This window comes from Ictidomys tridecemlineatus, chromosome 13, assembly GCF_052094955.1.
Source record: "Ictidomys tridecemlineatus isolate mIctTri1 chromosome 13, mIctTri1.hap1, whole genome shotgun sequence".
NCBI classification, from domain to species: Eukaryota; Metazoa; Chordata; class Mammalia; order Rodentia; family Sciuridae; genus Ictidomys; species Ictidomys tridecemlineatus.
The window spans coordinates 99,254,350-99,269,354 of record NC_135489.1 but is presented as its reverse complement, the minus strand read 5'-3'; the positions used below and the strand labels follow the sequence as shown (position 1 = coordinate 99,269,354).

Sequence of the window (15,005 nt, the reverse complement as noted above, 5' to 3'; positions counted from 1 at the left end):
GGTCAGCACTGAGATGAAGAAAGAAAGAATGATTAATTTCAGAAATGTGGCGACTCAGGTTGATCAAGGTAGCCAGAGAAAGCCACAGCTGGGCATGATACTAAGATGCTGCCTAAGGGCCCCAGGGCTGGAGGAGCCGGCAGGGAGTCTGGGGGTTGATGCAGACACAGCTGCAGAAACTGCCGATCAAGAAGCCAACGGGGCAACGCACCCTGATGGCCAGCCGCTCCTCCTGTGGAGTGTGGTTCCTCCTGGCCCCTGTAGCCTGCCGTGCAGTTTCCTACCCTGTGTCCAACAGTATGTCAACGGGAAGTTTTGGTGGTTAGGTTTTTTAAAAATTATTATTACTATACTCTTTTTATAAAGTAGAATGCAGTAGTCCCTGTTGATCTGCAGGGGTTTTATGTTCCAAGACTCCTGTAGATAGATGTCTGAAACCATGAACAGTACTGCCTCCTATAGAGACTATGGTTTTTCCTACACATACCTATGATGCATTTTAATTTATGAATTCAGGAAGAGTCTAGCAAACAATAATAAAGCAGAATAATTCATACGCTGTAATTTTTTTTTAAAATTCAATATTTCTGGAACTTTCCATTAATATTTTCAGATGAAGGTTGCCTGTAGGTATCTGTAATCACGGATAAAGGGAAGCTATGGTTATCCAAGAGGACAGTGTGGTGTTGCTGGGAAAGGAAGGCCAGGAAGACTTCTCTGAGGTTCTTTGGTTTGATAGGAGGCTGAGAAGTTCCAAGCCTGTGGGAGGAAAGGAGAAAATCTTTAAAAAATATCCAAAGTGGCTTTTCTCGGGAGTTAGTAAAACTGCTGTTTAAGCATCTACTTTTCATGATATGATATTTTATTTTTTTAATCTCCAAGGAGCGAGTATTCCCAGCTAACATCATGGACATCTTCCACCTCGTGTGGATATCCACACTTTTTTTCCCCTGAACTCCAATCCTTCATCCGTGGATCTTTATGTCACATTGCCATTGTGAACTACTATTTTATAGTAAAAATATTATGTTAGACTTGTTTTTAAAACTGGTAGTTATTCAGCTTGTTTTTATAAAACCAGACATCATCCTTCAAAAATGAGAATCAGCAGCACCACCCGCCTGGTTTTTAGTTTGTGTTAGGACAGGCACAGGAGCTGCTTAAGAAGCCATAAGGATGATTTGTGCCATGTCCCATTATCAGCCACTCCTGCCCCCAGAAAATGAGGCACATTTGCCACAGATGAGAAGTTGTTGGGATACTCACAACACCAGGAAGGATGAAGAAATCAGAGAAAATTTAGAATTGTGAACTACAGTCTTATTAGAAAAGTGAACTAGGATGTCTTGTGGGAAAGACGTTTGGAATATGACCAATTTGAAGATGTTAGTAATCTTGACCACAGAGGGAGTCCATATCCTGATATATACACTGATACTGGTATAGGCTGGGTCTAGTGGACACACGGAAAGAATTCAAGAACCAACAGAGATGGGACATTGTAGCAGCAGGAGCAACCCAGAAAAGAGGGGAAAGGAGGTCTTTTAACGATAGCACAGCAATTTAACAAAAGGGACATTGATAACCCTGAAGTCAACAATTCTTGTCATGTAACAAGATTTTCATAAAAAGTTATATTTTAACAGTTTTGTCATATTTCCAGTGAGAGAAGTTTCTGAGAAAGGAACTTTGAATACCTTACTGGGGGTCACAAAAAAAAAAAAAAAAAACCTAAAAACAATGAGATCAGCAGTTGCCTGGGGAGAAAGGGAGAGAAATGGGTGGTGGTGCTGCTTGTGTGATTTTTAGGGGGCAGGGAAGGGCAGAGCTCAGGGTTACTTTTGAAAGGAGAAAAGAGGAGTCAGGGGCTGAGGCAGGACCCCACCTGGCACACGGGCCAGTGCAGCCACCCAGTGGGTAGGCACCTGCAGGACCTACTAAGACAACTGTGTGATTTGAAACTGTTTCCACTGTTGAATGGAAACAGAGGCAAAATACTTCTTCCGTTTCCTTCTCAGATTTTTAGTAAGTTCTGTTAGGCACACACATGCTTCTGTAGGTGGAGTTATACACACACACACACACACACACACACCAGGAATTGAACACAGAGGTGCTTAACCAATGAGCAACATCCCCAGAGCTCTTTATTTATGTATGCATTTTTATTTTGAGACAGAGTGTCACAAAGTTGCTTAGGGCCTCACCAAGTTGCCGAGGCTGGCCTTGAACTTGCAGTCCTCTTCACAGGTTCATTTTTGTCTGTCTGCTAGACTGTATCTGGGTCCGCCGAGCCAGACAGCATACCTGAATGCAGAAGGAGCCCAAGACCATAACCACCAAGGCTGACCCCTGAGGAGTGGCTGAGTCTGGAAGGAGACTTGGCCTTGGACAGCCCATGCTGCTAAGGCTCAGAGAATATCTTATCTAGACTGCAAACTAATTATCAGGAAGATGCACTGCCCCATGGAGGCCAAGCTCTGTGCCACATGCTGGGGGAGGGACATCACAAAACAAGACATTCCCTCTTGTTGAAGGTGACAGACAAAAACACTAAAAGCAACCACAGTCAACAAAACACACTCCTGAGAGGTAGGATATGGAGAAAAGATTATGCCCACCAAAGGAACTCAGAGAACAGAGCTGTAACCATGGGCAAGGAACGGAGGACATTTTGTCAATTAACCTGAGTCAGGCGATAAATGGAACACTTGCATTGTCAGGGAAGAGGAATTGAGAAGGGACGACCTTAGTTATGCACCACGTAGCCATGTTGTCCTCACCCGCAGACCTTGTGGGTGAGGGTGGTCCCACAAGGTTACCTGGCCTGGTGACATTGTAGCCATCTTAGTTTGTATAAACACACACACTCACACACTCACTCACACACACACACACACACACACACACACACACACACACACAAAGCCATTAGTGCTTTGGTCTCCAGGCTTTTCAGAATTGTTTCATGATGAGACAGCATGGCCAGCCATGAGAGTGCCCTGTGAAAACTGGTGACAGTCACTGATCCCAGCTGCTACTGAGTCACCCACCTGTCCCAGCAGGGCTGAGGAGCATTCCGGAACACCTGCACGCATCATGTCACAAAACTGAAATGCCCCCCAAATGTGCCGTGGAGCCAACGCCTTCCGTTGAACTTGTTCTCTCTCTTAGTGGATAGGAGTTTATTCAAAGAACAAATGGAAAACTCTAAGCATTTAGAGGAGAAAAGAGAAAGTGGTATAGGTAGGAAGAAAAAGGTGAGAAGAATGAAACAGAAATGGAAAGGGAGGAGGCAATGGTTCTCCTGCCCCAGAAGCGGCCAGAACTCCCCAACTACCACACAACACCACTTTCCACCAGCAGTCTTATCTGGGTAGCTTTAGAATAACTGCTTCAGGATCATGCATCAGGCCAAGGAGCTGAGCAGAAATGAGCCCTCTGCCTCCTCAGCACCCACTGCACAGGGCACTTGGAAGCCCTTCCAAATTCGGGACTAACACCGGTGGGCCGTCCTAAATTCACTTACCTTTCCTCCCCTAAAAACCGAAAACCGTGTCACTACAAGGTGTGACATGCACACCTTGACCTGAGGGTTCCACATCTGCAAACTCTGACCTCAGGGTTCCACATCTGCAAACTCTACCAACTATGGATGGAAAATATTTGGGGGTAAATGTGATGACACTTTCTCATCATGATTCCCTAAATAATGCAGTATCAGATTATTTCTGTAGCATTTATGTTGCATTATTGTAAGTAATTCAGAGATGACGAAATATGTGAAGGAATACACAAATATGCCATTTTATATACAAGGCTTGAGTATCCATGGATTTGGGTCTCCTTGGGGGTCCTGGAGCCAATCCCCCAGGATATTGAGATATGACTGTGGAAATCTTTTGGATGTAGCTGAAATTTTCTTATGTGTCCATATTATATATATTATATTAGCCTTCTGAACACTTCAACAACATGAATGGTCTGATGCAGGATTACTGAAGACTAGTTTGTATTTGTCTTCCACAAAACATAATAAATATTACAAATTACTTTGAACTTCTTCCATCAGTAGCAGATTTTGTGTTCTATACCCCAAGTGGCACCTAAAATCATTCACACATCACTTCACAACAAAATTGGGGTAATTATCTGGAAAATTCAGGTGAAAGAATTTAGAATCCTTTGATATTGTAAATGAGTGTATTTTTAGAAAAACATGATAATAACTGTCCATATTCTCCACTTCACTTGCTGTGAACGTGCAAACTAAGACCGGGTTTACAAAACACATAGAAAACTCATTTCTCCAGATAGAAGGAATCATCTGTATACCTCTTTAGAGTCATGTGATAAGGAAGAATCTAGAAAAGGCTCACTCTTCATATTGCTTAAGTCTGAAAATAAATTAACCTCTGACCAGAATGTTCTATGATGGATAAAAATGTGATATAATAGCTGATAAAAGCAATAAGCAATGGCCAAGCAGAAAATACCAGCAATTGCTGAAACTGCTATTCTTGTCACTTCCTGTCTTTTCTGCCAAGTTCTCTTATATCTAAGTGCCCTGAATGGAGTACCGAAAATTTAAACATACGGAAATGTGTATTTATGTGTATTATGAAAGTATAATAGAGAATGGACAAACAATAGGTCTTTTTTGTGATAGGCATATGTGAATTGCCAGCATCACTACTCTTGTGCTTTGGGGTTATTATTAAATAAAATAAGGATTCATTAACCACAAGCACTATTTTGCCACAACAGTCGATCTGTATATCGTTAAAATTTAAAAGTCTGAGATGGCTACTGAGTGACTACCAGTATACAGGGCATGGACACACTGAACAAAAGGATGATTCACATCCCTCGTGAGTCAGCTCACAATTTCATCATGCTGCTCAGAATGCTATACAATTTAAAACCTAGGAAAATTTTTTTATTTCTGGAATTTTCTATTTAATTTTTTTTTTTTTTTTTTTTGTAATTGAATGAGAGTAACTAAAACCTTGGAAAGAGAAATGGCAGGAAAGGGGCCTCTGTACTGTATTCTGGGCTTTTATAAAATGCTGCCAACACCTACTGTACTTGGGGGAGTACAGCCCTTTGCAGAGTTCAGCAGGGAATTGTGAAATCACTTGTCCAAGCTTACGGAGCTGGTAGGTGTGGAATCCACACTGAGTTCTCAAGAGCCACACTCCTGATCACTACACACACAACCTTATTTCTGAACCAGCAGTGCTTTTAAAGGCAGAAATGGGAATGGACAAAGCACAATAAATATTTCCCTGCCTTTGTTTAGGCCATAGTTGCCAATGCCTGTTGGCTGCTACCGTAGTCCCCTACTGCCAAGAGTCAGCACCATTTATGCCACCATGTCCCCTGCTGCAGAATGAGCTCCTAAAAGCCCATGCTGAGTGACATCACCTACCTGTCATTAATTTGTTGTTTTACCTGCCTTTAAAAAACTTACCCAGAACAAAGGTCTAACATTTTGGCCAATACTATTTCAGACTCATCGATGACCTGTGAATCCTAAAGCTTTGGTTACAGCCATCCTGGAGTGAAGCATTCACTCACTGGACATTAGTCAACTTTCCAAATGAGGAAATGGATGACATAGCAATGTATTGCAGGTGGCAAGTCTAACTGCAAATTTTTAAAATATTTATCTTCGTATGTTTCCATTCACGGTGTAAGAATCTCATATTCTAGGAATCAGCCAAAGAAAAGTAATGAAAGCCACCATTTCACACTACTGTCAGTTCCTCATGGAGCCCTGGAGGCCAGCAGCTACTCAGCCTCCGGGAGGCCAGGGAAGGGAACTGAGGCAGTGGGGAGATCTCAGGCCCATTCCCCTTAATTAGTGCACATCTCCCCCCCTGCAACCCTATGATTCCATTATCAGGCTTCTGCTTGGTGAAAGAGTTCAGCTCCTCCCTACTCTACAAAGATGGTCTTCATTACCCCAAAACCTAGACGCTCCAAATTCCCTGGCTTCTCTAACACTCGCCTGCCTGGGCAGCTAGGCATGTTTCCTCCTGCAGAAACAGGGGTTGCCATTCCCACAACGTTATTGAAAACAAACTCTGATGCAAGAAACTTAAGACTGAGTTCATAAGATGATCATTTTACAGATAACATACGTTAGTGATCTTTCCATCTAAAAATTAGATTGTACCCCTTGAAGACAAATTAAGTCATATGACCAGAGTCTGGAAATGCAAAACAAAAATGTCCTGGTATTTATTTTAGACAAGATAGTTTCAACTTTTGTTTGTTTGATTATTCTATAGTCCTCACTGTAAAAAAATAAATAAATAAATAAAAAATTACTACAGCTACCTACCTACCTATCTACCTATTCATTGTCTAACATCTATCTACTTATCTACCTATCATCTATTCACCTATCAATTGAGCCATTATTTATCTATCTATCCAGCCATATATATCTATCTATCCAGCCATCTATTGATCTAATATCTAGATCAATAGATAGATAATGATCTAATATCTATTAGATCATTATCTATCTATCCAGCCATCTATTGATCTAATATCTATTATGTATGTATCTAGATTTTATATATGTATATAGGCATGCATGTGTATAATGAGAGAGAATATACAGGTGATAACGTCAGTTACAACTGTAAACATCAGTGGAACTTAATGTATATTATCTTTTGGATAATTAAATGTAAACAGAAATTCCAATATTCTCTCTGCATCTCAGAGGTTAATTGTGTGAATATCCTGAACATTGTCCTGAACCCAAGTAGAGACCACAGGTCTGTGTGAGCCATAATAGCTCTTTGCATACTTGATCAGTTTAACTAGGAGAGTTAATTTATTTTTATCTTTAAAAGGTATAGTTTAGGCAGGCACAGTGGCACAAACTTGTAATCCCAGTGGCTCAGGATGCTAAGGCAGGAGGATTGCGAGTTCAAAGCCAGCCTCAGCAAGGCGCTATGCAACTCAGTGAGACCCTGTCTCTAAATAAAATACAAAATAGGGCTGGGGATGTGGCTCAGTGCTCGAGTGCCCCTGAGTTCAATCCCCAGTACCACCTCCCCAAATTAAAATAAATAAATAAATAAATGGCATAACTTAGTGCCTCCCTTCTAGACTCTTAAATGTTTCTAAATTTTAATGATATCCATGCATCTTGTATTCTTTCAATTTCTTCTCACCTACTTGGATTATGATTGGTAATATAGCCTTAATAGGTGTTTTTTAGTTCTTAACTCTTTTTTTGACACCTGTACTGTATTTTGAAATTGAACTTGTTTTTGTTTCAGAAGTTGCCTAATCCTCGTGTGTTACCTAAAGGACCGCAGGAAAACCACCAGCCTGTCTGGTTTTTCTTCCACGACCAAGTGAAGTTAATGAGTCAGTGGGAAATCACTTAAAGTTGGGCTTGGACTACATCAAGAATTGTGTTCATTCGAGGCACCATATGTTAGATAATGGATAGACTACATGGCCAAAGAATTTAAGATCCCCTTGAAAAGCTATACATCCTTTGAAAGCTGGCGTTCAAATCAGCTTTAAGAGAGAGAGAGAAAAAAATCACCTATTAAATCTATGTGAGAAATCTCTCTAGATTAAACTTTTAAGGAATTCTGTCTGGGCTCTGAGCTTAGATCTTCTTTACATTTACACATGTCTCCCAAGTTATTCTACTTTGCAATTTTCTACCTTGGATTCCAGGAGCCTTACCAACATTTGTAAGATACTAAATTTGCCATCTGCTCTTGCTTTCTCAGGTGTCTGATATAACAAAAAGATTAATCATTTTAAATAGAGCATTTTAAACATCCTTTTCCCTTTTATGAATGTTCATGAGTGAATCCTTATTAAGACATGAAGGTAAGTATGCTAATTATTATTACATTTATTTTCTGTACAATGAGAACAGCTTGCCTGGATTTGGATCTATAGTAGTAACAGAAGCTTCAAGAATATCAGCTCTGCTATTGATTTCTAATAGGCCTGGCATAGAACAGGCTGTTATCCATGCATGTGCCCCAGTTAGTCCTCAAGACCCCAGGAAAATATGACTCCAAATCAACCACTGGCTTTATTTCCAAAAATTTTAAAGTCATTTTATTTTTTTGCTGGAGATATTTCTGTTATTGAAACATCTTACTTACTTAAAAGGATCCTACCAAATTTCTATTTCTACACTAAGACAAAAATATTAAATCAGGGAAGAGACATACATAATACATTCAAAGAATGCATATTTAGTGAATTACTCCTGCCAGTTCAGGAATTCCTGATATGAGTCAGAGGATCAGCGAACTAAATTCATGCCGTCTCTCAAACCCCACAGAATATATATCCACAGAACTTTTGCTGTGGGGTTAAATGCAGTTGCAGATCATTTACAACCAGTTTTACATGTGTCTGTCTGGTTTAACCTCTTGTGTGTGTGTGTGTGTGTGCGCGTGTGTGTGTGTGTGTGCGTGCGTGTGTGTGTGTGTGTGTGTGTGTGTGTCTTAAATAATATAAATTTGTTTCTCACAGTTCTGGAGGCTGGGAATTCCAGGGTTCAGGCAGATTCAGTTTATGGTGAGAACCTGGTTCTCGGCCGGCTGATATCCTCCTTCTTGCTCTGATTTAATTTCTCAAAATACCAATGTGATCAAGCCAATCTTCTGGTTTCTAACTGTATAGACTGACCTTTGCTACTCAAGGTGTGATCTGAGCTCCAGGAAGAACCTGGCATAGAAGCTACGAGAAACACAGAAACTCAGGCCCCAACCAGAACTTGGATCTGCATTCTCACAAAATCCTCCAGGGTGACTCACAGGTGCTCATTCAAGTTTGAGAAGGAACAGTCCTCCAAAATCTATCCTGGTGAAATGAGTTAACAATGGAGAGTACTCCATTTTTTCATAAAGCTAAACATATTCCAAGTCTTTAAAAAGATAATATAACCCCCCTACCATGTTGGTGTTGTTCCTTATATAAATTGAGGTTGAATTGTGGGCAATAGTAGTTTGGGTTTTTTTTTACTTTAATGAAACGAATATTCAACAATATGATGTCAGCTTTCTATTAACTATTTTTTTTAAACCTGATAAAAGAAATGGAGAGATCTGGGTACCACTGACATAGATGGCCAAGGCCAGACTTCTTCCTCCATGCTTGGAATGCCACCCTCCCGCTGTCCCCTTGCTACAGTCCGGTCTGGCCACCGTGTTCTGGTCCCCACGGAGGCCACGTTCTCCAGCATCATCTTCTCAACTCCTGAGAAGGGTCAGCACACACGGGCTGCTCAGTATGGATTGGCTGAATGAAGGTGAGATATTGGAAATAAGCATCATCTGAGAGAGTTATTAGGAAATACTCCATTTGATAGGTTGGAAGGGATAAGCTGATGGTTCAGGAGACCCCTTGTTATGAGATTTTGATGGAGTCACTTAATCCCTCTATGTCTTGGTTCCCTTATTTGGAAAATCAGGATATCGGGCCGATCTCACTATGCTGCATTATCCTGAGGATAAAAAGCAAAGAATGTGGAACAACTTTTAGTGGTTAAAAGGTGAAACAAATGGTTAAGCATAAATATGAGGCAGTAGTCTTTGTTTTTGAACATCCTGCTGGAGAGAAGACATACCATATATGAGTATCAGGTGACCGTATCAGTGACTCAGGGTTGCCATAACAAGGTAATACAGGACTAGGGGTGGACCTCAGTGCAGAGTGCTTTTCTAGCATGAACGAGGACCTAGTTCCATTCCCAGCACCTCAAACAAAAGTACTATGGACTGAGTGACTTAAAAAAGACAAATCTATTTTATCACCGTTCTGGAGGCCAGACGTCCAAAATCAAGTCGTGTGCAGTGTGCTTTATCCTGAGGCCTCTCTCCTGGGCTTGTGGGTCTCCTCTTCTCCCCGTGTCCTGACCCAGTCCTCCTTCTATACATACCTGGGTCCTAATTTTCTCTTTTTACTAAGGTATCAGTGAGAGTGGGTTTAAACCCACGCTAATGGCCTAACTGCAATGAAATTACCTCTTTAGAGACAGCAACTCCAGATACAGTCGCATTCTGAAGTGCCAGGAGTTAGGACTTGTACTTAGGAAGCTCCTAACAGTGACTTGCTTAATTTTGCTTAATAAGGACTTGGCAGGTTTCCATACTTCTGACATGCCTCCTACACAGTCCGTCCTCTCCACAAATCCAGCCAGTTGTGAGGTCCCCAGTGTTTTCCAACAGCAGGACATTGCATGAATGCAGCACCATTGATGATGATAAGCGGAAGCAGTTCATACTTGGCAAATGGTGTTTGGCTCAAACAAGATTCAAATAGAAAAAGAGGTTTCCACAATGTTTTTAAAGTTATAAAAATATCAAATCAATATGATCTGGATGTATAGGAAGAAAATGTTAAACTACCCCTTGTGATGCTCCCAAGGTGACCAATCCTGAAGAGTTTAGTGTATATTTTTCCTTATTAAAAATGCTTATGTATTCAAACCTATACTTAAATATATGCACATATGGAGACTCCATATGGAGGAATTTTCACACCCATTTTACTGTTATCAGTAACACATCATGCTATCTCATTTTCATGATGTAAATTCAGTGGAATTACAATTAACAGCTCAAGATTATATATAACCAACATATTTCGTTGGGTAGAGGTATGTGTGGTAAATAACATGCTTTCCATTTGCCTGTGATAGCAAGAAGATCAAATCACTTTCTTTCTTTGTTCCCCAGACATTGTTAATATGTAACTGAATAGTTAATTTTACATGTCAACTGGACTGGGCCAAGGGATGTCCAAAAAGCTTATTTCTGGGTATGTCTATGAGGATGTTCTGAATCTGCTGACTCAACCAACCCTGGACTGAAAATATTTGAAGAAAAATAGTATAACTGCTGTTCACATGACATTAATATTATATGAGATACCATAAATAATCTAGATCATTTAAATCATATGAGAAGGTGTGTGTTGGTTATATGCAAATTCTATATTACTTTATGAAGGGGTCTTGAGCATCGGTGGATTTTGGTGTCCAAAGGATGTCCTGGAAACAATCCCACATGGATAATGATTCAATGCACCCAGATAGATAAATATAGATATAGATATTTCCTACTGGTTCTGTTTTTCTGAAGAACGCCCTTTCCAGTGCCTGTCTCTCTTGCCATCCCCACAACACACAGGCAGGAACACACAAAATACAGTGCTGGACTCCTTTGCAGCTAGGAGTAGAGGGGGGACCTGATTCTCCAGAGAGAAGTGATGGAAGTTGGCTGCGATGTCCAAGAGAGAGATCTCTCCTGCTAGAAAAAGGAAAGAAGTCTGTGAGTCCCCTTCCCCGTCATTGGGTAAATTCACCTGAGGCTGCCATGCGTGGAGGAAAGGCCAAGAGAGTTACTTTGGCATCTAAAGAGACATGAAAATCCTGGATGAAGAATTCCCAGGAAGTGGACTGCACTGAGATTAGGAACTTCTAGTCATCAAAATGCCCCCATGGGTGAAGACACTTTCAGACTTGGAGAAGATCTCTATCAATGCACACAACCCACAGAGGAGTCAGAATAGAATACACTAAACTCCTACAAAGGCATCATGATAGAACAGGCTTCACACAAGACCACATCAGTTCGGCTAATGAGCCTATGAAAAAGTGTTCAACACTCTTTATTATCAGAGAAATGCAGATTAAAACCACCATGAGCTCTATTACACACACACCAGAATGGTTAGGTTGAAAAGCTGAAAATACCAAGTGTTGGCAGGTGGAACTTCATATGGTGTTGGTTAGAACGTAAATGGTTACAATCACTTGGAGAAACAATTTGTCAGCAACTACTCAAGATGAGCACATGTATCTTTCTGACTCAGCAACTGTGCTTTTAGATGCACACCTGGTAGATATAAAAATGTGTCCACACAAAACCTGAACATGAATGTTCATAGCAGCATTTTTCATAATAGCAAAGGCTAGAAATCCAAATATGCATCAATAGTAAAAGAGAAAAACAAATCTCGGTATATTCATACCATGAGTGTTATATGACAAAACATGAAAAATCTAAAGAGACACGAAAGTTTTCCTGGATAAATCTTACAAATAAAATATTACACAAAAAGAAGCCAGGTTTCAAACAATACCCATTCTAGAATTCCATTGATGTAAGAGTTTTGAAAGAGCACACTAATCTATGGTGTTGGAAGTCAAGGGAGCTGGGGTGTGGCTCAGGGGTAAAGTATGTGCCTAGCATGACATCCTGGGTGCTCCCCCCAGCACTGCAATAGAAAAAGGAGGAGGAATGAGATGAGTCACTTGGGAGGAGGAATGAGAAAGGCTTCCGGGATGCTGGCTTGAGTGGGTTCACTTCGTGAAAAGTCACTGAGTTGTGCATCATCCTTTGCTTCACTGTACGTGTATAATAATTCAGCCCTAAATTTATTAATAAGTAAACTATGCTTAAGCATGAAGCAGGGGAAGTTTGGCATCCAAAGGAAGAATTCCCCATGCAAAATATTTGAACTTTCTCCCGTAAGACATGAGGAGCTGTTGAAGATTCTCAAGAGTAGGGAGATCCAGCCTGTACTACACATGGAAGGCACTGGAGTGGTGACAAAGGACAGCTAGGAACCTGCTGCAGCTACAGGGTAGGAAAGAGAAATACACATGCTCTAACACCGAGCTACACCCCGATTCCTGTGATGCACCCTAAAGACCCTTGGATGTGAAAATGAAATCATGCCAAGAGCTGAGAATAGAACTATGTTTTCTCGTGTGAGAACTGTCGGAATCAAAACAGTCGCTTATGCCAAGGCTTAAATAAATAAATCTGAGAGTTGACGAAGGAGGTCTCTTGCATGCATGCCTGGTGCCAAGAACCATCACCCAAGACCGTAGCAGAACCACAACCTCACACAAAAGCCACTGCAGAAACACCTCTGCCTGTCCAACAACTCTCTGTCCAGCCTTGGGCTGATGTCATCCTTGTTATTGCCTTTGTAGCCAAGGATAATCCACTCAAAACAACCTACTTGGAGATACGGTGTAGCTCTGTGGTAGAACATGTGCTTAGCATAGGCAAGGCCTTGGATTCAACCCCCACCACCAAAATAAGCAAGTGAATAAATTGATAGATAGATAACTATTTATGCGGGTTTGTCTGTGTGTCTTCTATTCCGTACCGTTGGTCTACATGTCTATTTTGGTGCCAATACCATATATTGGAGAAAAGATAGCTATAAAAGGCTGAGAAATTTTGAAATACAAATGGTACTATAAAGTAGTTTTTAGGGTTTATATTGGACACGTGTTTTAGAACTTAGTTGTTGTGATGTCTGCAACTTATTTAGAAAAACTAAAGTTAACAATGGGTAAATATAAGAGGCAAATAAATGTGTCTCATGTTCTTTCAACTGTAGTCTTAAGATTTTTTTTTTAAGAGAAAGGAAGAAGAATTAAAACTACAACTTAGCTTTTTAAAACAAATTTGACTTAAAAGTCATAAAGGCCACATTGTCTGATTCTAGAAATATTTCACATAGCAAAATCTGTGTCTTGGTTCTGTGTTCTAAGTCGATGAAGGGAGGTGAACAGAAATGGGATCTGCTAGAGGTGCTCTCTGGGTGTTTGTTCCATTCAAAACTCACATTATGCCTTGGGCTGGGCAGGGTGTCATACCATGATGACTTGGGAGGCAGAGGCAGGAGGATTGTAAGTTTGAGGCCAGCCTGGACAATTCAAAATAAAAAAATATAAAGAACTGGGGGATATGGGTCAGTGGTAGAGCACTCCTGAGTTCAATCCCCAGCACTGGAAAACAACAACAACAACAACAACAACAACAACTCGGTTTGACACACTTAGCCCTCAAGGAGTTATATGTTGACTGTATTTGGAAGTGAGGCCTTTGAGAGGTAATTAAGATGAGATGAATTCCATCTATGCATGATATATCACAGTATTATAAGTGCATTCTACTGTCACGTATAACTAATTAAAACAAATAAAAATTTAAAATAAAATAAAATTCTTACCTCCCCCCCCCCAAAAAAAAAGATGAGGTGTGGTTGGCGACCCACCGTCAGGTCCCCTCCTGCCCTGGAAGAGTTCTGCTTTCTGTTCTTCATGCTTGAATATACCACACTTCTTTTACACTTTTAAAAGATTAGATTGAGATCAAGACGGAGAAGTCTCTATTTCAACGTTGGTGTATATCAGAATCAGAAAAGGAGGAGAGACCCACCCAGAACACTCCATCTACCTTACCATGTGATGCCCTGTGTCTTGGGATTCTGCAGAGAGTTCCCACCAGCAAGAAGGCCCTCACCAGGTGTGCCTGGCCCCTTGACCTTGGATCCACAGGAGAGGAAACTACCGAAAAGGAGGCTGGCAAAGTTGGAATCCAAAGGGCATACGAGATTAAAGTGTAACCCTGGTGTCTAACAAACCTGGACAACATCTCGGCTGTGGTTGGACTCAGGGTATTTAACCACTGCACCACATCCCTAACCGTTTTTATTTTGAGACAGGGTCTTGCTAAGTTGCTTAGAGCCTCACTAAGTTGATGAGACTGGCCTTGAACTTTTCTGCCTCAGTCTCCCAAATGGCTGGGCTTGCAGGCGTGCACCAACATGCCGGGCTCAGCTCTGTTACTTTTTTTGTGTTCTTGTCTTTCTAAGTCTTGGTTTTCTTGTGTTTTCGTGACCAAGCAGTTTAGATGGTGCGCTGAATAAACGGTAGCAATTTTTACTAATATTTTAATGGATATATTAGAAACATTCTTCATGAAGCTATATTATTTTTAAAGGATTTACTGAACCAAGTTAAATAAGAATCTTCACTTTTAAATAAGTAGCAAAAATGTGTTACCTGGGGGGCGGGGGGGGACACAGATAAGTAGATAACCTGTCTCAAAATTTTCCTTAAAAATGAAAACTGTGGCCTATAATCCCAGCGACTTGGGAGGCTGAGGCAGGAGAATCACAAGTTTGAGGCCAGC

The 15,005-nt window shown here is 40.8% G+C and overlaps 1 long non-coding RNA gene across 1 annotated transcript; it reads right to left on the bottom strand.

Annotated features, from left to right (window-relative positions):
- Window positions 1-537: 537 nt before the first annotated feature.
- On the bottom strand, window positions 538-14,396 carry LOC144370072 (uncharacterized). The gene is made up of 2 exons (XR_013430009.1): window positions 14,273-14,396; window positions 538-759 (listed from the first exon to the last, which is right to left on the bottom strand). It is a non-coding gene; the product is annotated as an uncharacterized LOC144370072 (long non-coding RNA).
- Window positions 14,397-15,005: the final 609 nt, after the last annotated feature.